Source organism: Camelina sativa, chromosome 11 (assembly GCF_030686135.1).
Source record: "Camelina sativa cultivar CO46 ecotype springtype chromosome 11, ASM3068613v1".
NCBI lineage: Eukaryota > Viridiplantae > Streptophyta > Magnoliopsida > Brassicales > Brassicaceae > Camelina > Camelina sativa.
In genome coordinates this window covers 37684273-37705660 of record NC_141890.1, presented here as the reverse complement: position 1 = coordinate 37705660, position 21388 = coordinate 37684273, and the positions used below count along the sequence as shown (strand labels likewise).

General features: G+C 39.1%; 1 non-coding gene across 1 annotated transcript; it reads right to left on the bottom strand.

The window, feature by feature from the left end:
* Positions 1 to 14129: 14129 nt before the first annotated feature.
* LOC147934956 (small nucleolar RNA R71) lies at positions 14130 to 14236 on the bottom strand. Its single transcript, XR_015573324.1, has one exon. It is a non-coding gene; the product is annotated as a small nucleolar RNA R71 (small nucleolar RNA).
* Positions 14237 to 21388: the final 7152 nt, after the last annotated feature.

The following is a 21388-nucleotide window of genomic DNA, read 5'->3' as shown; positions in this document are numbered from 1 at the left end:
GTTCCATAAGTCTGAATTTGCTCAGGTATGATGTATTGCTTTGATGGTTTCAGTTTCTAACTTTTCTTTTGGTTACTAACTCTCATGCCATGTTTTTTTGCAGCCTTCTCGACAGCCTACTCAACCTGAACCAAGTCAAGGTTCACTCACTCAAGCTTTATCAAGTCGCTACTTATAACTAGGGTGCTAATTTTGTGGTTGGCTAGATTTTATTTTTGACCACATAAACTCTTTTCTTCCCCTAGATCGCTTAGTGTCTTTTGTCTCAAAAGGTGAATTTTGTGGTTGCCTATGTTGTATTTTCGACCAAATAAACTCTTGCCTTTCCTATCTCTTTTGTATGATCTATTTTGTTTCAAATGATGATCGTTTGTGACATTAAATTTCATCTCTTTACTATAATCCCTATCTCTTTTGATGATCGTTTATAACACAACAAATGGAGCTTCATGTTTGACACAAAAGGTTTCAAGTACACATTGTCTTAAATCACAAACATGACCATACACCATCTTCAACCAAATACTTTGCTTAGTTCAATCATGACCATAAAGACTATCAATACAACACTCATCATCTTCTTATTCCATGCTTTGGCTTCAACTAAACCATCTTCAACCTTCTCCAAGACCTCCTTCTCCATCTTCTCATAAACCATAATATCACACTCCAACCTCTATGTCCTAAGATCTTTCAGTTGTTGCTCAATTCCAGCATTCTTCGTAGCCAATGCATCTACCTCATTCAGCTAAGCTTCATCGACCCACTTGAACACATGTTCATCGTTTCGAAGCTGCCAATATCCAAATTATTAGAACCAACCAAAATCATGAAACAAGAGGGTAAAGGTGTAAATTTTACCTTATTTGTTGCAGCCAAACTACAACGGTAGTATCTCTGGTAAAGATTCGGATCAGATTTCGAGATCAAAGCTACAACAACTTCCCCGCACCAACACCTCTTTGGCACACTGAACACACTTTCTCTCGCAAGAGAACTGGATGATCTATCGCAAGAGAACTGGATGATCCGGTCGACTTTGTTGATAAATTGCTCATTCTGAAGCTCGAATTCGGTAATGGGAACCCAAAAAAAAAAAGAAAGAAGAAGAACAATGCCAAATCGATTGTAGGGTTTGTGATTTTTTAAAATTGGGGATTTGTGGGTTCATGGGTCATAACTGAGTAAGGAATCGAGTCTTTACTGGTTTAATTTCAGGTTTATATGGTTTGGTCTGGGGTTCACAAGCTAAGCCAACACAATTTTAATTCGGGATGATATATGTGTATAACTTTCGATTTGGGGGGAAATAGGAGTCGGTCATAGTGGACAGGGATATATAGCTCGGGTCCAAAGTCCAGGATCCAGCGAGATACGATAGTTCTTGGGGGGAAATAGCTCGTTTTCCCGTCAAACAAAAGGTAGCTACTGCTTACCACCCCAAACCAGCGGGCAAGTGTAAGTAAGTAATAGACTAATCAAGGAAGTCTTAGCTAGGATCATGGGGATCACAAGGAAGGATCGGGCATTTAAACTAGATGATGCGCTTTGGACATATAAGACTGTTTACAAAAACCCCATTGGGCGAACCCCATTCTAGCTCCTCTATGGAAAGAATTGTCATCTCTCGGTAGAAGTTGAGTATAAGGCCATCTGGACTACTAAGCTTCTAAACTTGGATATCAAAACCGCCCAAGAAAAGAGAGCAATGGTTCTCCACGAACTTGTGAAATACGATAAGAGGCGTATGAAAATTCCAAGATATACAAGGAGAGAACCAAAGGTTTTCACGATAAGAAAATCCTGCAGAAAGATCTTAATGCCAACGATAAAGTTCTCCTTTTAAACTCTAAGCTCAGACTTTTTCCCGGGAAACTCAAATCAAGATGGGCAGTAACCTTGTTTGGTATGGACAGGTCTGAATTTACTGTAAATGGTCAAAGGGTGAAGAAGTACATGGCCGACGAAGGCACTAAAGAAGGATCGTCCATTTCCCCTGCTTACCCCACCTAGGTTTGACCAACCACTAAGTCAAGCTTGATGACTTTAAACAAGCTCACTTGGGAGAAAGTACCAATGCTATCCTTGTGTATATATATAAGGATTTGAGTGCTTTTGATAGGTTTTCTTTCATGTTTTTGTCGAACAAGAACAATCGATGCCCTATCTGATGCCCTATCTGATGCCCCATCTGAGCACCTACTCGGGTTCCCATTTGGGTCCCTACCCCTAGGCTTATCCATTCCTGTACCCGATTCCTTACCCGATGGTTTATCGATGCCGTACCCAGACTACCACTCGGATGCTGGTCCTAGCAAGTCGTCCATGCTCAAAACCGAGGTTACTAATGAGCTAACCTCATCACCCACTGAAGCTGGTGACAATCCTGGATACACCCTGGAAAGCATGGGAGCTGTTACAACCTCTTTCTTCAATAAACAATGAGGTACCACTTTCATTCAACCATTGTTTATACAATTGCATTGTAAGTTGTTTCATTTTGTGATTGTTGGATTCTTTTTCAGACTTTTATTTACACAAGGAACTGTGTAATTTAAGTTTGGGGGAGGGTCTGAGAATGTATTTAACATTGTGTTATATTTTCTTATTTCAAATTTTTGCATAATAGTTTTATTCATTTGAGTATGCATCTATTTGCATAGAAAAAAAAGAAAAAAAATGAAAATTTTGAAAAACAATATTAAAAAAAGAATGTTCATGTAGTTGCATTTATATTATAGGATTGAGTCTAGATTGCTTCACATAGGATTGTTTGCACATATATTGGGGATTATGATGACTATAGCCTTGTAAACTCGCTGATTCACTAGGATAAATTCAATGCCCTCATTATTAGCTGTCGGATTCTTGTTGATTGAGTTTGAAAAGTAGAACTGAACCACACCTCAAATACTTTTATCTGCATTTGAAACTTAGTCAAAGCAGGATATGATTTGATATCATTCCCTATCTTATTTGAACCTGATCTTGACTAATAATTATCAAGTAATGCACTGAAATTAAACTCATGGACACAACACACATACTTGGATTCTCTATTTTATTTTTACCACCCATGTTAATCCAAGTAGTTGATTCCCATTATTGGAACAGTTCATCCCACCTTAAACCTTACCCTTCTTTCAAGCCATTGCTATTCTTTGATTGTTAGACCTTTTTTCAGATTGAGCTTGGTAGAAATTGTTAGGTTTGAGGCGACAAGAATATGAACGTAAGTAGTTCTAGTTTCGCATTATCCAGACTAGATAAGATTAGGTGGGCACTTATTTTAGGGATTTGAGAGTTTTTGGATTAAAAAGAAAAAGAAAATAAAAAAAAATGGGAAAGAAAAGGGTACAAAGTCATTAGGAAAGGAGGGTGATAAAAGTTTCAAAAATTCTAGTAAAAGATCTGAGAACAAAATTAAAAAAAAGAGAGAGTTGGTTCTAAAAAAATATTTTTTTAAAAAAAAGAGAAAAAAAAACCATAGCTTGATAGAACACAAATCCGCTAGAAAGCTCAAAGAAAGAAATCACCCCTAAGACTAGCTAAAAAAAATGGGTTTAGAAAAGCTAAAGCTAAAAGGTAGAAATTAGACATTTACTGGGCGTAAATTAGGTAGGATCAATATCGATATATTTACCTTTGGATAGATGGGATCCTATTCTTGTATGCATATGTTGGAGCTTACCTTTAGCATTCTTCTAAAGCTCAATCCTTCTTTTCATTGAGAGAAACCAGTTCTTAAATGATAAACCCTTTGAGAAGAAGTGTAACACCAAGACCCGCCTTACGGTCTGGTCAATGTGTTGACTTCTTGGTTTGGCTCAAAACCGCAATCTCTAAAATTCAAATAAGGAACACAACTAACCTAAAAAAAATAAATAGAAAGGAGGTGTGAGTAATTAATTACTCAGTGAGGGGGTCAACACTGCCCACTGAAATACAATGACGACAAACTACTCACATTCAAAAATAATTGCATAGCATAGAATCAGACTCCATTTTCTTGATATAAATCTAGCAAGCATAACGGTTTCACATAAACTCAACCTAGTACATACCAATAATATTTAAACCATATTTCTCTTATCAATCTAGCCGTTTTCCCAAGGCTAATCTTTTTGGTGATGGTGGCAATTGCTCTTCATCTCTGTTGTATTGTTTCACTCTGCAATCCCTGGCATATTGGCCGTGTCGCCCACACTTATGGCAATGATCAACACCTTTTGGACAGTTCTCCCTTTTATGCCCCAATTCACCACACTTCATGCAACCTCCTAAAGTTATCCAACAAATTCCATGGTGTGACTTTCCACAAGTACCACACGCTTGTCCTTGATCCTGCATTGGTCCATCAATTTGGTTATCCCAAGTCCTCTTATTAGAGTTTGTCCCCTTTGTAGCTTTTGCATGTGCTTCTTTGTTTTGATTCATCTCCTTTTCCAACCCGATCTCCAAATTAGCAGCTTTTTCCACTAGTTCAATCTTATTGTGATAGTCGTACATCTCACACTGATTATTGAGCTCAATCCTCAAACCCCTCAGAAACCTGCGAATCAACTCATCCTCATTCATGAATCTACCAGCACACCTGCTCAGTCGATCAAACTCCCTATCATAGTCCCGCACCGTCGTGGAGCCTTGACGAAGCTCCAGAAAATTATTCTCCATATGATTCATAGCTTCTATGGGAAAATACTTCCTGGAGAATTCGGTCCTAAAATCCTCCTAAGTCAGCTCATACCGTCCTTGTGTCTGTTCTACCACCTTTTCCCACCATACCAATACCTCATCCTTCAGATACTGCACCGCCAAGTCCCTGCGGTACTCATGTGGACACCTAGAATTATCCAAATTCCTCTCCAATCTCTTCCTCCAGTGATCAGCATCAATAGGATTGGACTTTCCACCAAAAGTTCCATGCCCATGTCCTTCAAATTTCTCATAGCCTCCCAGTATGACAGACCCTGCACCTGGACCGGCGGGGGTGGAGGTGGTGGCTGATGCTGAGGCGAGACTAACCTCTCTAGTGCATCAGCCCTGGTGCATCCTGCTGTGGTGGAATCACCCCTGGTGCTCCTCTCAAGTTTGGCTCCCTTTGCATGAATTCCTGGAACCAAAGGAATTGCTCAAACATAGCCATCTCAGTAGCCTCTCCCGCCTGAGCTAGAATGACATGCACGACTTCCGGCTGTTCTTCATGCACTGGGCTCTCGGCCCTCACTCTTGGTTGTGTAGCACCCTTTGTTTGTCCTCCACATTTTCCCTTTGGCGGCATCTAAACAAAATGGAAACAAGCCAAATCAGTAACCCTCCTCAGAACTGCCTCCCGGGTCGGAACCGGTTTGACATAACCTGAGGCTCTGATACCAAAATTATAATACCCAGACCCGCCTTATGGTCTGGTCACTGTGTTGACTTCTTGGTTTGGCTCAAAACCACAATCTCTAAAATTCAAATAACAAAGAAAACTAACCTGAGAAAAATAAATAGAAAGGAGGGGTGAGTAATTAATTACTCAGTGAGGGGGTCAACACTGCCCACTGAAATACGATGACGACAAGCTACTCACATTCAATAATAATTGCATAGCACATAATCAGACTCCATTTTCTTGATATACATCTAGCAAGCATAACGGTTTCACATAATTTCAACCTAGTACATACCAAGAATATTTAAACCATATTTCTCATATCATCATAGTCAATCATTTATGTGCATTCATCAACAAACAACGCTAAACCGAAATCTCATCAGCTTAGCATGGCACAAAACCAATCTCAGGCTCGTCCAATCACACGACACGAAACAGATCTCATGTTCATCCAATCACACGGCACGAAACAAATCTCATGTTCGTACAATCACCAGGCACAAAACCAATCTCAGGTTTTCCCATCACGAGACACGAAATAAATCTCATGTTCGTGTCCCAGTACATAATCTCGTATCATCTCATATCATCAATCATCATGCATCATATCATTGTACCATGTCATCACACTTCTATTATCATAGATCTAATCATCACATCATAACACACAATATCAAACAATAGTCATAACCAATCACATAGTTTCCAAGCCTATACAAGCAATTCATGAAATTATGCTTAGAAAGTAACCAATGTATTTCCGCAAATCCAACCCTCACCTTAGCAATTTGGTTGATTCTCGAGTAGAAGCCAGCAACGACAAAATCCGATCCAACAACGACCTTAATCCGCAATGGTTAGATTAAACATCAAAGATTATATTCCAATAATAATCCATGATTTAATCTAATTATCAACCCGATTTAATTGTGCTAGTGTTTCCCAAATAAATTAATTAGATGTAGTTTAATAATTAAATCAAACCAATAATTCATAACACCGTAATTTAGTCCACGATCACATGCTCTCGATTTAATACCAACTCCTAAACCAGCCATAATACACGATCCACCAATATTTAATTAACCATCGTCACCGTAAACGTACGTAACCATGCATGACACCACAAATCAGCTCATGCACGTTCGATAATCAAGCTTTGGTTCTGAACTTAAATCACCCGGTTTAGTTATGAACGAACAACACAACCATAACAACAACAACAACAACAACACGAGACGTAGAGCTTCGTTGTTACCTCTTTCTGCAACTTTCCTCGACGGCTGGACTTGACGAGTTGAACGGCGAAGTGGAGGACTCGGCAACACAGATCTCTCTGGTGAAGATGTTTCACACGGCGGCAAAGGCTGAGTGCGGCGAAAATCTCTGGTATCTCCGGTGTGTGACGGTGACTAACGGTGTAGCTACGGTGGTGGTAGATGCCTTTGCTTCTCAACAATTCTTCTTCTTCCTCTCTCTCTCTATTGGCGGCTTAGACTAGGTTTTACTCTTGTCCAAACGAAGAGGGAGATGATTACGCTTATACATATATACGGCCTCACTCAACGACCAAACCCTTGTCATTTCAATATTTTTTTCAAATTGGGCCGTTAATGGACTGCAATTGAAGTGGTCCATACATATAGAGTTTGAGGATGTTACAAGATGATTTTCTTTGTCTCTAAAAACCTTCACCCTAGCCAAATTGAGTTTGATAACAATGTAAACTTTGATTCATGGTTCTTTGTTAATGATTGTTAAAGAGAATGACAAATCTGAATGCATGAGTACATTAAGGATAGAATCCGGGTTCGTTGTGGTTTGTGTGGCAAAATTCTTAAGTAGACTCATTCACCATGCATCTTAGTTGAAACAACCCGACTCATTTTTTTTTCTAGTATCTAGTTATCCCATACTCACTAGCAACCTATCCCAATCAATAACAAACAACGGTTAACAAATAAAGCATTCCAAGAAACCAACAACGAATAAAGAATATCATGAAGTCAATACCAACAACAATCCAAAACATAACAAAGTCATAGAACCAGCAATCCTAACAACCGTTCTAGACCACTAAGTTCCACTCTAGCATCCTATCACGGACAAAAAGGAAACAACCAAGCCTCTAGAACATCCTCCTCTTCATAGCCTTGATTTCACGATCACACTTTGCCTTTACCTGCGCCACAACACAAAAGAGGCGTAAGTATTACCAGAAATTCATAGTGAGGCAATCCTTCCATCTACTGGGCTATACACACAAGCAATAAGATCTCTCATGCCAGAATCAACAAACAATAAAACAAACCAGGCAATACATAAAAAAACATGTCATCAGCCGCTGCTAAAGATTGGTATCGACCGACACCCACCTGGTGTCGATCGACACTTACACCTGCAAAGGGTGTGTCAACCGATACAGAACATGTGTCGACCGACACAGACCACCTTGCGTCCACTGACACACTCCTTGTGTCGATCGACGCATGCCCGACATTTCACAAAATCCTTAACTGCATTGACGGACACCTCCACATGGCATCGATCGACACTCGTAGGTCAAACACGCCATCCTCGCATAAGTGTTGACGACTTGTGTCGATCGACACTCCTGTTGAGCATCGCCTCTTCATGATCAGAAAATCTAAATCTTGCCTCCAAACTTCTCCAATCCGTCCCACACGAACATGAGCAGATCTAAGCCTCAGGAGTCCCGAAAAACGCATAGAACTCACAAGAAAACATCAACACATCATAAAAATCACATAAAACAGATATCTTAGCTTAGATAAGCCATGGTCATGCACTCACCTTTGCCAAACAGAGAGATCTCACCAACGATGACGAAAAACACACCACCACAAGCTTCTCCCACGTTCTCAGCCTTAGATCTCCAACCTCCAAGCCAAAAACTCTCAAGAAAAATGGCAAAAACATTAGGGAACCTTTAGGAAAACTCACATGAACTTTTTGAGAATCGTTATTCTCACTTTTCTCACAAAGGAGGCGACAAATAGGTTTTCGAAACCAAAAATTGTCGATTTCCCGCTTTAACTATGACCCCCAAACCGAACCAACTTGAATCGAGAATCCTAAAATTGAACCGAACATTCGACCAAAACACTGTGTCGACATGGGTGTCGATCGACACATCCTCCAAAAATCCATTTTTTGGTTCACGGATGTTACGTTAGTGTTAATAACTAGGACATTGAATTTAACTAATCGATCAGTAATTTTTGGCTCTGAGTCCCCACTTTCAAATCTCATCCTCTTACTTTCTTGCTAGAGGACTAGCAAAAGATAAGTTAGGGGATGTTGATATCTCTTTATTTTACACTTTCTCAGACATCTTTTTAGTCATGTTTTGCATTGTTAAGAGTTTGTCCTTAGTGGTTTTAGGTCATTAATATTAGATATTTGCATTTAGGTGTTTTAGAGTGTTGCATTACTGCATTGTCACATTTTGGATGAAAACAAGTACTTTGTTGGAACCTAAAAAGAGCAAAAACAAGGATTGACAAGTTGCAGTTATCACAAGGATCTGGTGCCATTTATGGGGTTTACACAAGAGGATTTTAAGCATCAAGAAGGAAAAGGGAGGCACCTGACCATACCATCTGACCATTGCCAAAGGGCACCAAGTCGAGTTCATGACGAACCCTCAATGATCGACTCTAATGAAGCTTTTATGTTGGGACTCAGCTTCTGAGTGCTTCATTAAAGTTATAGAAAATCGATTTATGTTTCCAATGGTGGTGATTTCAGGCCAATCGGAGATATGATTTAAGAGTTATTCCTGTTTTAGTGAACGTACATACATCCATATCAAAGAATGGAACCACCCGATAGTCTATCTGAAATGTCCCGACCCGTTTTTTCTTTTTAATAAATAATAAATATTAATAATAAAATAATAATAATAACTACTCTACAACTAGTGGTCCCATACCCACTAGCCACCTAACCACAAACACATCAAACAGCAAAAATAACAATACCAATAAATATCCAATAATCCAATAACCAATAATAATTATCCCGTATTAATTACAATCATAAACTAATGATCCAATCAACATAAACCAGAGAACCAGCAATCCTAAACAACATTATAGGACTCAAATCTAGCAACCTAACAGAAGCCAGACAACCAAGCGAGCCACTAGAACATCCTCCTCTTCATTGCCTTGATTCCACGATCACACTTTGCCTTTACCTGCACCACAAACACAAATTGCAATGCATGAGTATTTTATAAACACTCAGTAAGGCAATCCTCCCATCTGCTGGGCTATACACACAAGCAATGGAAACATCTCTAACCATCAACCAACAATAACAAACCAGGACTCTGCATCGACCGACAGCAACCATGCATCGACCGACACCAACTGGGGCTGCATCGACCTACACAAGCTTGCATCGACCGATGCAAATTACATTAGCATCGACCGACGCGCACACTGCATCGACTGACACATGCTCTACATAGCACGAAAACCCTAGGGTTAACGCGTCATCCTCGCATTTGCATCGACCGACGCAAAAAGTGCATCGACTGACGCACAAAGTGCATCGACTGACGCACAAAGTGCATCGACCGACGCACAAAATGCATCGACCGATGCACATGCCGAGCATCGTTTTTCCCCAGAAGCTTCTCGCCGGATCTTCGTTCCTACAACCACAAAACTCGATCCCAAGACAAAAGAAAGCTTCCTAACGTCCCAAATAACACTCTAACAAGCCAAACAACACATAAACAAGCAGGACAGAGAAATATTTAGCTTAGATAAGCCATGGTCATGCAATTACCTTTGCCAAGACGATTCTGAACCTTAAACAAGCAAGAAAACACTTCCAGGAAGCTCCTACAATGATCCCAGCTACAGATCTCTACAAGAACAACTTCCAATCTCCCAAAATCCTCAAGAACACTTTTTCTCTCTTTCTTTTCTCTCAAAAGCGGCTAAAACACGACTAATGAGTCAGAAACTCGAGTTAAGGGTTTTTTCCCTAACCCAAAACGCAGTGTTTCACTTAACTTGTCCGCACAAAAACCGACCTTGCATCGACCGATGCACACCTCCTAAACCGGGATTCCGGTTTGCGGATGTTACACTATCCGACCATGCACCCGGAGTGGAACTCGACACTAGCCTTGTGTAGCCTGTTTTGGATACCATCTGGTGCGGCTAGGTCAATTGGTTTATATATATAAACCCTCTCTTACCCTATTTTCGAGACCGAGAAAGGTGAGATCCGTTTTTTACAATTTTCTGAGAGCAAATTTTAGAACTTAGCATTTATTTTCCTTTTGTAGTTCCTTCAACTTGAATTATGTTTACATTTTGCTATTGCTTCTTTCTAATAAAACTTTTATCTCTTTTTCATCTTTCTAATTATGAAATTTTTATTTATTTTTAGGTTTATGTTCTTTGCCATAAAACATCATCTATGTATACGATAGAAAATGTGGAGTAAGGGTTCAATATTTCGTTCATAATATTTTGAAATTTGGATGGTGCGTTTTTAAACCAAAAGGCATAACATTCCATTCGTAATGTCCAAAAGGAACTGTGAATGTTGTTTTATATTTATCCTTCTCGGCAATTTGTATTTGCCAAAATCCACATGTCATGTCAAATGTAGAGAATATGCAAGCATCATAAAATCATTTTAATAAATCTCGTTTGTTTTGTATTGGGTATCTTATCCATTGTATTACATTGTCTAAGGGTTTATAGTTGATTACTAAGCGTGGTACTCCTCTTTCTTTTTCAGCTTGGCTGTTTACATAAAATGTTGAAGAAGTCCAAGCAAATTTAGATTTTCTTATTAAATTTTAATCTACTTGTATTTTGTTTTTGCTATTTTATAAAAGTTCTTGATTCATTTGAATAGGTCTACCTTAGTTGAAATGTTTTTTATTAAAATCTTTTTCGTAGCATATTTCAACAATGTTTTTTTCTTTCCCAAAAGGCATTTGAGTTTGGAACATACTTGGTTCAGGAGTTCGACTTCTAATTTTTGAATTTTATTTGTTACTTGTGGATCACTTAATTGTTGTTTTATTTGTTGGTATTTTATTTCTTGTTGTATATATTGTATCTATTTTTGCTTCTGATGTTCATATATTTCACCTTGTTTTACCTTAGTATATTCACATCTTTTGGTTGATTTATTATCTAATTTGACCATTATTGAGTAGCTTTAGGACTGTTTATGCATTAGTGTAGAATTGCATTGCATTTGCATAGTTTTTAGCATAAGAAGGTGATTTTGGATCCTAAAGAGCATGGAAGAGTGCTGAGGAGGAATGGAGCTATCAAGTGAAGAATACAAGGGAGCTAGAGCACAATAATCAAGATCCGGAAGTCCACTCGACCAGCACACTCGACCAGACACTCGACCATGTGCGGAGAAGGACTCGACCGGATGGAAGAAACAGAAGAAGAGGTCACTCGACCAAGCACTCGACCGAGCACCTGGTCGAGTTGACCGAGCCGCCTGCCTATTTTGTCTTCTAGCCATTTTAGGGCTTCCCCTCTCTCCTATATAAACTCCTTGTATCTCATGGCCGCGAAAGAGAGCACTCTTTACCGAAATAATATCTAGACCTACTATTTACCCTTTTGGGAATTATCTACTTTTTATTTTTCTTTTCCTTAGATCATTAGCTACTTTTGTATTGTCTCAAGAAATCTTTGATACTTGTTGTTTCCATAACTTCCTAAGTATTGAGAATTTGGGTTTGATTTCTTCTTCAATATTGTAGATCTTTATCTTATCTTTCTACTCATGCAAGTTTCATTGATTTCTGGGTTTATAATTTTGTTCATCATGTTTAGTGATTGTGAGTAGTGTGTAGAGATTCTTAAGGATGGATTAGGCTGGGTAAAGGTTATGGGTGTTTAGATTGATCAAGCTTTATTGTTATACATCTCTTCTAGATTAGATATGCTCTATACTATTCTTATACTGAGAGGGTAAGGATAGATCTTAAGCTTCTTAGCATCACACCAATGTCTAAGTTGTTAGATAAGGCTAATGCTAGAGATTATCATGAAACATGCTAAGAGATTAGATGTTTAAAGTGATTATTGGCATTGATAATCTGGTTGTTTAATGCCTGCTTTTATATGTAATAGCTAGTGAGAACTAGGTCTAAGAGTATCTAAGCTTGATTGTTATTGTCATGAGAATCGATTAACAAGTATTAGAAGATCATTGTCTACAGATAGCTCATTGTTGATTGAGGTTTGTTGATCAGTTTAGATAACCATAGCTTGAGCCCAGTCCATGAATCCATCCTTAGGACCTTTCCTTGTTTATTGATTTCCTTGTTTGAGTATTGCTATTCGCTTTCTGTTTGATTTACTTTCGTTTTGCTCTGTTCTGATTGTTGTTCTGTCTCTGTTCTTCGTACTAAGTACCTCGACCACCCACTCGATCGAGCATCCGATCGAGTGCTTGCTCGAACGTCATCCAGAGTTCTTGTTTATGTTCTGCATTTACTTGTTTCACTACCTGTTTCATTTCCTTTTTCATTTCCTGTTTCATTCCCGTTTCATTCACATCATATCTGTTTGATCCTGTTTCTTATCTTGCATTAGGTTAGTTCATGTTCTTGTTTAGTATCATTACTGCTTTGTTTCTACTGTTTACTTTGCATTTAGTATCTTGTCTTAGTAGCTATACATTCTGCATTTTATCATTATCATTAGGTTGTTAGTTAAAAACATTCATCACATTTGGCTTGACTTAGACAAGTATTCATATCCTGATTGCTTACATCACACTAATTATGGATTGACATCCTTTATGCTACAACAACATAAGAGTTATTGAAACACCTTGCATCCACCTGTTCATTCATCATCTTTATCTTGATACATTCATCACAACCCCCAATAAATATCATGTTTCAATTTGGCACCGTTGCCTTTTTAGTGTTTGTTTGTGACATTTAGGATTTATACAATTTTAAGATTAAGTTATATTGTTCTTTTGATCACTACTGATTAAGATTCTTCATCTGCTTGGTCGTTTTGAATCTCAGGTACCAACTCGACCTACAACTCGACCGTCTGCACGTTCGAGTACCTGATCGAGCCACCACCCGAATTAAAAAGGCATACTCGTCTCAGTCAGTCCGACCTTCAACTCGAGCTAGTGCTCGACCGAGTGTCTGTCCAAGTCAGTCATCGAGTCCGTCGTCGGGTCAGTTGATGCAAACAAGATCCAAAGGAAATCAGAATCTTTAGAGGTACCTTAATCACATCAACCGCCTACCAAGAGACCTAAGACAGCAGAGAACAAGAATCACCCAAGAACAAGAGAATCAGTTGCTAATGGAGCAACAAAACAATCAAGAGCAAAGGCCAAGGCACATTGGTGCAGGAGATGCCCCAAATACACATAACCAAAGAGCTGGCATAGTTCCTCCTGCAGTTGCCAACAATAATTATGAGATCAAAAGTAGTCTCATCTCAATGATTCAAGCAAATAAATTCCATGGTTTGCCAATGGAAGACCCCTTAGATTTGAATTTGATAGAATTTGTGGCCTCACCAAGATCAATGGTGTAAGTGAGGATGGTTTCAAGCTCAGATTGTTTCCCTTCTCACTTGGAGACAAAGCACATCTATGGGAGAAGACACTTCCAACTGGTGCTATCACTACATGGGATGCTTGCAAGAAGGCATTCCTAGCTAAATTCTTCTCAAATGCTAGAACAGCAAGGTTGAGGAATGAGAACTCTGGTTTTGCACAAAAGAACAATGAAAGCTTTTGTGAGGCATGGGAGAGATTCAAGGGCTTCCAAACTCAATATCCACACCATGGATTCAGCAATGAGTCTTTGCTCAGCACCTTATATAGAGGAGTTCTACCTAAGATAAGGATGCTTTTGCACACAGCCTCCAATGGCAATTTCCTCAATAAGAATGTAGAAGAAGGATGGGAGCTTGTAGAGAACCTAGTACAATCTGATGAGAATTATAATGATGACTATGATAGAACAGTAAGGTTTGTCTCCAATGATCAAGATGAAAAGTATAAGAAGGACTTGAAGGTTGTTCATGAGAAGTTGGACAAGATTCTACTAAGCCAACAAAAGAACATTCATTTTCGTGGTGAAGAAGAGGTTCCAGTTCAAGATGGGGAGAGAGAATTTGCTGAGATTTTCTACATGCAGAATCAAGGAGGGTTCAAAGGATACAATCAGTTTAAGAACAACAACCTTTCCTATAGAAGCACCAATGTAGCCAATCCTCAAGATCAAGTCTATCCACCTCAACAGCCCCAACAACAAAACAACTATGCACCCAAGCAGCAACACAATGGTTTCCAGCCTCAATTGTGTCCCCCTCCAGGGTTTCAGACCAACCAAGTCCAAGAACCAGATTTGAGAGCTATGATGCAACAAATGTTGCTTGGGCAAGAAAATGGACAGATTGAGAATGCAAAGAAGTTTGCTGAGATGGGCAAAAGGATGGAAAACACATACAATGACCTCCATACTAAGTTTGAAACTCTGAATTCTAAGATTGAGACTATGGAGACCAAACTGGCTTCTTCTACTCCTACAAGGAATGACCAACATAAGGGCAAGGCTATCATGCACTCTACAGAATATGCCAATGCAATCAATCTACACAGTGGAAGGGTGTTACCAGAACGTAAAGGCGTCCTACCAATCCCTAAGGACAGTGAAGAACAAGATGGGGAGGGTTTTCAGCAACAGGAGACTCAGAATGGAGAGACAATTGAACTCGACCCAGCACTCGAGCACTCACACGATCGAGTGGTTGATCGGGCAGCTGATCGAGCACCTTCTCAGGAGAAGATTACGCCAGTTGCTACCAAGGAAAAAGAAGTCTGGTTCAATCCTCCTCCTTACAAACCTCCACTACCTTTCCCAGGAAGATTCAAGAAGCAGATGGTTGAAAAGTACAAGGTATTGTTTGATAAAAAAGTTAGAGAGATTGAGCTTAGGATGCCTCTAATATATGCTTTTGCTATGATTCCCCCCTACCAGAAATTCTTGAAAGATGTTGTGATGGAAAGGATCAAAGAAGTTCAAGGGATGGTGATCCTTAGTCATGAGTGTAGTGCCATAATCCAAAAGCAAGTGAACCCTCAAAAGTTAAGAGATCCTGGTTCCTTCACTCTACCTTGCTCTAAAGGCCCTTTGACCTTCAACAGATGTCTTTGTGATTTGGGAGTCTCAGTAAGCCTAATGCCTCTATCAGTTGCTAAGCGCCTAGGGTTTACAAGGTATAAGCCATGCAACATATCTCTGATCTTAGCTGATAGATCAGTAAGATTACCACATGGTGTTTTGGAGGATTTACCAGTTAGAGTTGGAGCAGTGGAAGTCCCAACAGATTTTGTAGTCTTGGAAATGGATGAAGAACCAAAAGATCCTTTGATTTTGGGAAAACCTTTCCTAGCCACAGCAGGAGCAATAATTGATGTGAGAAAAGGGAAGATTGATCTCAACTTGGGAGAGGACCTCAAAATGACATTTGACATTGTAGAGGCTATGAAGAAACCAACAATTGGAGGACAAGTCTTTTGGGTTGAAGAATTGGACAAATTAGCAGGAGAATTGATGGGAGAGCTAGTAGAACAAGATCACCTTAGAACTGTTTTGACAAAAACTGGAGAAAAGGGTTCATCTACAAAGAAACCAAGGCTTATGAAGAGATACTGGACTCCAGTAGAGAATCAGACCATCTAGAGGTTTTTGAGGGGCTACCAGCATTAAGAGAGGAAGTCTGGTCAGTTCAGATAGCAGATACAGAGAGCTCGACCACCCACACAAGCGCACTCGACCGAGCACCAACACCACTTGACCGAGTGCCCTGCCGAAACCCACACAGATGACTGGTCTGAGCTAAAAGCACCCAAGGTAGAACTTAAATCTCTCCCATCTGGGCTAAGGTACATTTTTCTAGGTAAAAACTCTACTTATCCTGTCATAGTGAATGCTAACTTGAGAAGTGAAGAACTTGATTTTCTAGTTGTTGAGCTAAGGAAATTTAGGAAGGCTATTGGTTATTCTTTGGATGATATTAAAGTCAGCTAGCCTCTGGATGCATAGAATTCACCTAGAGAATGAATCTTATTCTAGCATTGAACCTCAAAGAAGGCTTAACCCAAACCTCAAGGAAGTAGTAAAAAAGGAGATTCTTAAGTTGCTTGGAGCTGGTGTGATCTATCCTATCTCTGATAGTACTTGAGTTTCACCAGTGCATTGTGTCCCTAAAAAAGGAGGAACTATTGTAGTAAAGAATGATCATGATGAGTTAATTCCTACTAGAACCATAACAGGACATAGAATGTGCATTGATTATAGAAAGCTCAATTCCGCTACTAGGAAAGATCATTTTCCCCTTCCATTCATTGATCAAATGTTAGAGAGATTAGCCAATCATACCCATTACTATTTCTTGGATGGATATTCTTGATTTTTCCAAATACCAATTCATCCTAATGATCAAGAAAAGACAACTTTCACATGTCCATATGGCACTTTTGCATATAGAAGAATGCCATTTGGACTATGTAATGCTCCAGCTACCTTTCAAAGGTGCATGATGTCAATTTTCTCTGATCTTATTGAGGATATGGTTGAAGTTTTGATGGATGATTTCTCTGTCTATGGAGACTCTTTCTCTTCTTGTCTTGCTAATCTATGTAGAGTCTTAAGGAGATGTGAAGACACAAATCTAGTTCTAAATTAGGAGAAGTGTCATTTCATGGTTGAAGAAGGGATAGTTCTTGGTCACAAGATTTCAGAGAAGGCTATTGAGGTTGATAAAGCAAAGATTGAAGTCATGGTTCAGCTTCAACCACCAAAGACAGTCAAGGATATAAGAAGCTTTCTTGGTCATGCTGGGTTCTACATAAGATTCATCAAGGACTTTTCAAAGATTGATAGGCCATTGACAAGGTTACTTTGTAAGGATACTGAATTCAACTTTGGTGAAGATTGCTTGAAGGCTTTCAAGGAGATCAAGGCTGCCTTGATATCAGCTCCAATAGTCCAAGCTCCCAATTGGGATCTCCCATTTGAGATAATGTGTGATCAATCTGACTTTGCAGTAGGAGCAGTTTTAGGACAGAAAAAAAGATAAGAGGCTGCATGTTATTCACTATGCAAGTAGAACCTTGGATGAAACTCAAGGAAGATATTCAACAACAAATAAGGAGCTTCTTGCAGTGGTGTTTGCCTTTGAAAAATTCAGAAGCTACCTAGTGGGTTCCAAAGTTATTGTGTACACTGATCATGTTGCTTTGAGGCACATCTACTCAAAGAAAGATACCAAACCAAGGTTGTTAAGATGGATTCTACTTCTCCAAGAATTTGACATGGAAATAGTTGATAAGAAAGGTATAGAGAATGGAGTTGCTGATCATTTCTCCAGGATGGGGATAGAGGAAGAAATACCAATTGATGATTCAATGCCTGAAGAGAAACTGATGCAACTCGATCTAACTCGACCGACTGCTCGAGCAGACACACGATCGAGTGTGTTTGGCCACTCGGTCGAGAAGGACCAAATGGAGGAATGGATGGCACTTGAAAGTGAAGATTTGCCATGGTATGCTGAAATAGTTAACTACAAAGTATGTGAAGAAATCCCAGCAGACATGGACCCTTACATGAAGAAGAAACTGCTCAAGGACATCAATGGATACTATTGGGATGAACCTTACTTGTACAAAAAGGGATCAGATGGACTGTTTAGGAGGTGTATAGTAGAGAATGAAGTTGAAGGAGTGTTGGGACACTGTCATGTCTCTGCTTATGGAGGACATTTTGCAACCTTTAAGACTGCCCAGAAGGTCCTACAAGCTGGTTTATGGTGGCCTACTTTATTCAAAGACACTCACAAGTTCATTACAAAGTGTGATACTTGCCAAAGGATGAGAAATATTACAAGAAGGAATGAAATGTCCCAAAATCCAATTATGGAGGTTGGGATATTTGATGTGTAGGGAATTGATTTCATGGGACCTTTTAATCCTCCTTCAAATGGGAATGTCTACATATTAGTAGCAGTGGACTATGTCTCCAAGTGGGTAGAAGCTATTGTTAGCCCTACTAATGATCACAAAGTGGTTCTTAAGCTTTTCAAGACCATAATCTTCCCAAGATATGGAATTCCAAGAGTTGTGATTAGTGATGAAGGGACACACTTCATAAACAAGATCTTTGAAGGAATGCTAAGGAAATATGGAGTTAAACACAAAGTGTCAACAGCTTATCACCCTCAAACTAGTGTGCAAGTTGAAGTCTCAAATAAGTAAATCAAAGTCATTCTATCAAGGATAGTGGGAGAAACAAGGAAAGATTGGTCTAGCAAACTTGATGAAACACTTTGGGCTTATAGAACAGATTTCAAAACACCAATAAGAAGAACTCTATTCCAACTTGTCTATAGAAAGTCTTGCCATCTCCCAGTTGAGGTAGAGTACAAAGCTTTGTGGGCAATCAAGCTTTTGAACTTTGATTTAGAGACAGCTCAAGCTAAGAGAAGCCTTGATCTGCATGAACTTGAAGAGATCAGATTAGAAGCTTTTGAGAGCTCCAAAATCTACAAGGAAAGAACAAAAGCCTTCCATGATAAGAAAATCCTCATTAAGGACCTAAAGGCTGGAGACCAAGCCTTGCTGTTCAACTCAAAGCCCAAGCTATTTCCTGGGAAGTTGAAAAGTAGGTGGGGAGGTCCTTTTGAAATAAAAGAGGTTCTACCATTTGGAGCTGTCACACTTCTCAACAAGGATGGTAGTGAGTTCACAGTCAATGGTCAGAGAGTTAAGAAGTACTGAGAAGAAAAGGAGAAACATGAAAAGATCACAATGTTTCTCAAGGATGCTCCTCAAGCTTGAAGAACTAGAAGAAGTCAAGCTTAGTGACTTTAAACAAGCTCACTAGGGAGGAAGTCCCTAAGGTATCTTTGTGCATATTGTTTAGGGTTTTGGTATTTTGGTCTTGTTTTGGTGTTTTCATGGTCAGGGAAGCAAGGGAGTCTAAACAGAAGAAGAAAGGAAGGTTCGGAAGCCAACTCGACCTACCCACTCGACTGAGTACAAGTCGATGGCCATCGTCGAGTTGCCTCCTTCCCCACCTAAGCTCCAAGCTCCAGCTACACATTTGACAGCATGAATGAGGATGTGGACAACTTCTTCCATAACCAATGAGGTACCAACATCACCTTTTCATTGTAAATACCATTGCATCTATAGTTTTATTTTATTTTTTAGTCTTGAATCCTCTTTCAAATTTCTCTTACATAAGGGACTGTGTAATTTAAGTTTGGGGGAGGGTTTGAGATGACATTTGATGTTGTGTTTTGTTTTCTTATTTCAAAATATTATCATAATCATATTAGTACTTGCATTTCATCTAAGGCATAGAAAAAAACCTAAAAATTTGAAAATTTTTGCAAAAATCTTTACCAAAAAAAAGAGTGTTCATGTAGTTTGCATTGCATATTAGGATCTTGTTTAACATGTTTCATATAGGACTGTTTAATATTTGCATTAGGGATTTATGATGAGTTTAGCCTTGTTAGCTTGTTTAAATTCACTAAACTAGGATCAATGCCCAAGTTAATAGTACTTTGATGCTTGTTGAGTAGCTAGAAGCATAAGGTTGAACCAAGCCTAGAATTCCTGCATTGCATTTGGTCTAAATTGAAGCATGTTGTGTTAAAGATGGTTCTAATCAAGGAAAAAGAAAGAAATAAAAGAAGAGTCTAGCAAAAAGCTTCTATGTCCTAAGAAATGAGAAGAAAAGGGAACCATAGCAAATAAGAAAGAAGCCCCATTCCACTAGTTGATTCAAATAAGAAACCTCTCCTAAGGCTTAAAAACAAAAGAGAAAAGGGTATTTGAGAAGAGATGAAGTTAAAGGGTAGAACTAGGAAAATTTGGGATTAGAATGATAGGATAAACACTTTGGGGACCTTTGGGTAGACAAGGTTTTGTTCTTGTATGTGTCTAAGTGTTCTTACCTTTAGCCTTCTTCTAAAGCTCAATCCATTTTTATGAGAGAACCTTGATATTGATAAGCCCCACTCTAAAGAGAGTCAATCATTGTCTCTAAACCTTTATTACCAAGCCAAATGAGTTTAGAGCATTGCATAAGTTGATTCATGTTCTTGTTTAATGAATGTTAAAGGAAATAGTTGATTTGAATGCATATGGATATCTAAGGCTTAAATCAGTAAATGTTGTGATAGGCTTGTCTAAAATCTTTAATTACAGCTCATTCAACTTGCATCATAGTACTAGTAACTTGGACATTGATTCTAGCTAGTTTATTATCAAGCTTTAGGAGCTGAGATCCCACTTTTAAACCCCACTTCCCTACTTATGTCTTGTTTATTTGCTTGAGGTCAAGCAAAGACTAAGTTTGGGGGTGTTGATGTTCATATATTTCACCTTGTTTTACCTTAGTATATTCACATATTTTGGTTGATTTACTATCTAATTTGGCCATTATTGAGTAGCTTTAGGACTGTTTATGCATTAGTGTAGAATTGCATTGCATTTGCATAGTTTTTAGCATAAGCAGGTGATTTTGGATCCTAAAGAGCATGGAAGAGTGCTGAGGAGGATTGGAGCTATCAAGTGAAGAAGACAAGGGAGCTAGAGCAGAATAATCAAGATCCAGAAGTCCACTCGATCAGCACACTCGACCGTGTGCGGAGAAGGACTCGACCGGATAGAAGAAACAGAAGAAGAGGTCACTCGACCGAGCACCTGGTCGAGTTGACCGAGCCGCCTGCCTATTTTGTCTTCTAGCCATTTTAGGGCTTCCCCTCTCTCATATATAAACTCCTTGTACCCATGGCCGCAAAAGAGAGCACTTTTTAGAGAAATAATATCTAGACCTAGTATTTACCCTTTTGGGAATTATCTACTTTTGTTTTTCTTTTCCTTAGATCATTAGCCACTTTTGTATTGTCTCAAGAAATCTTT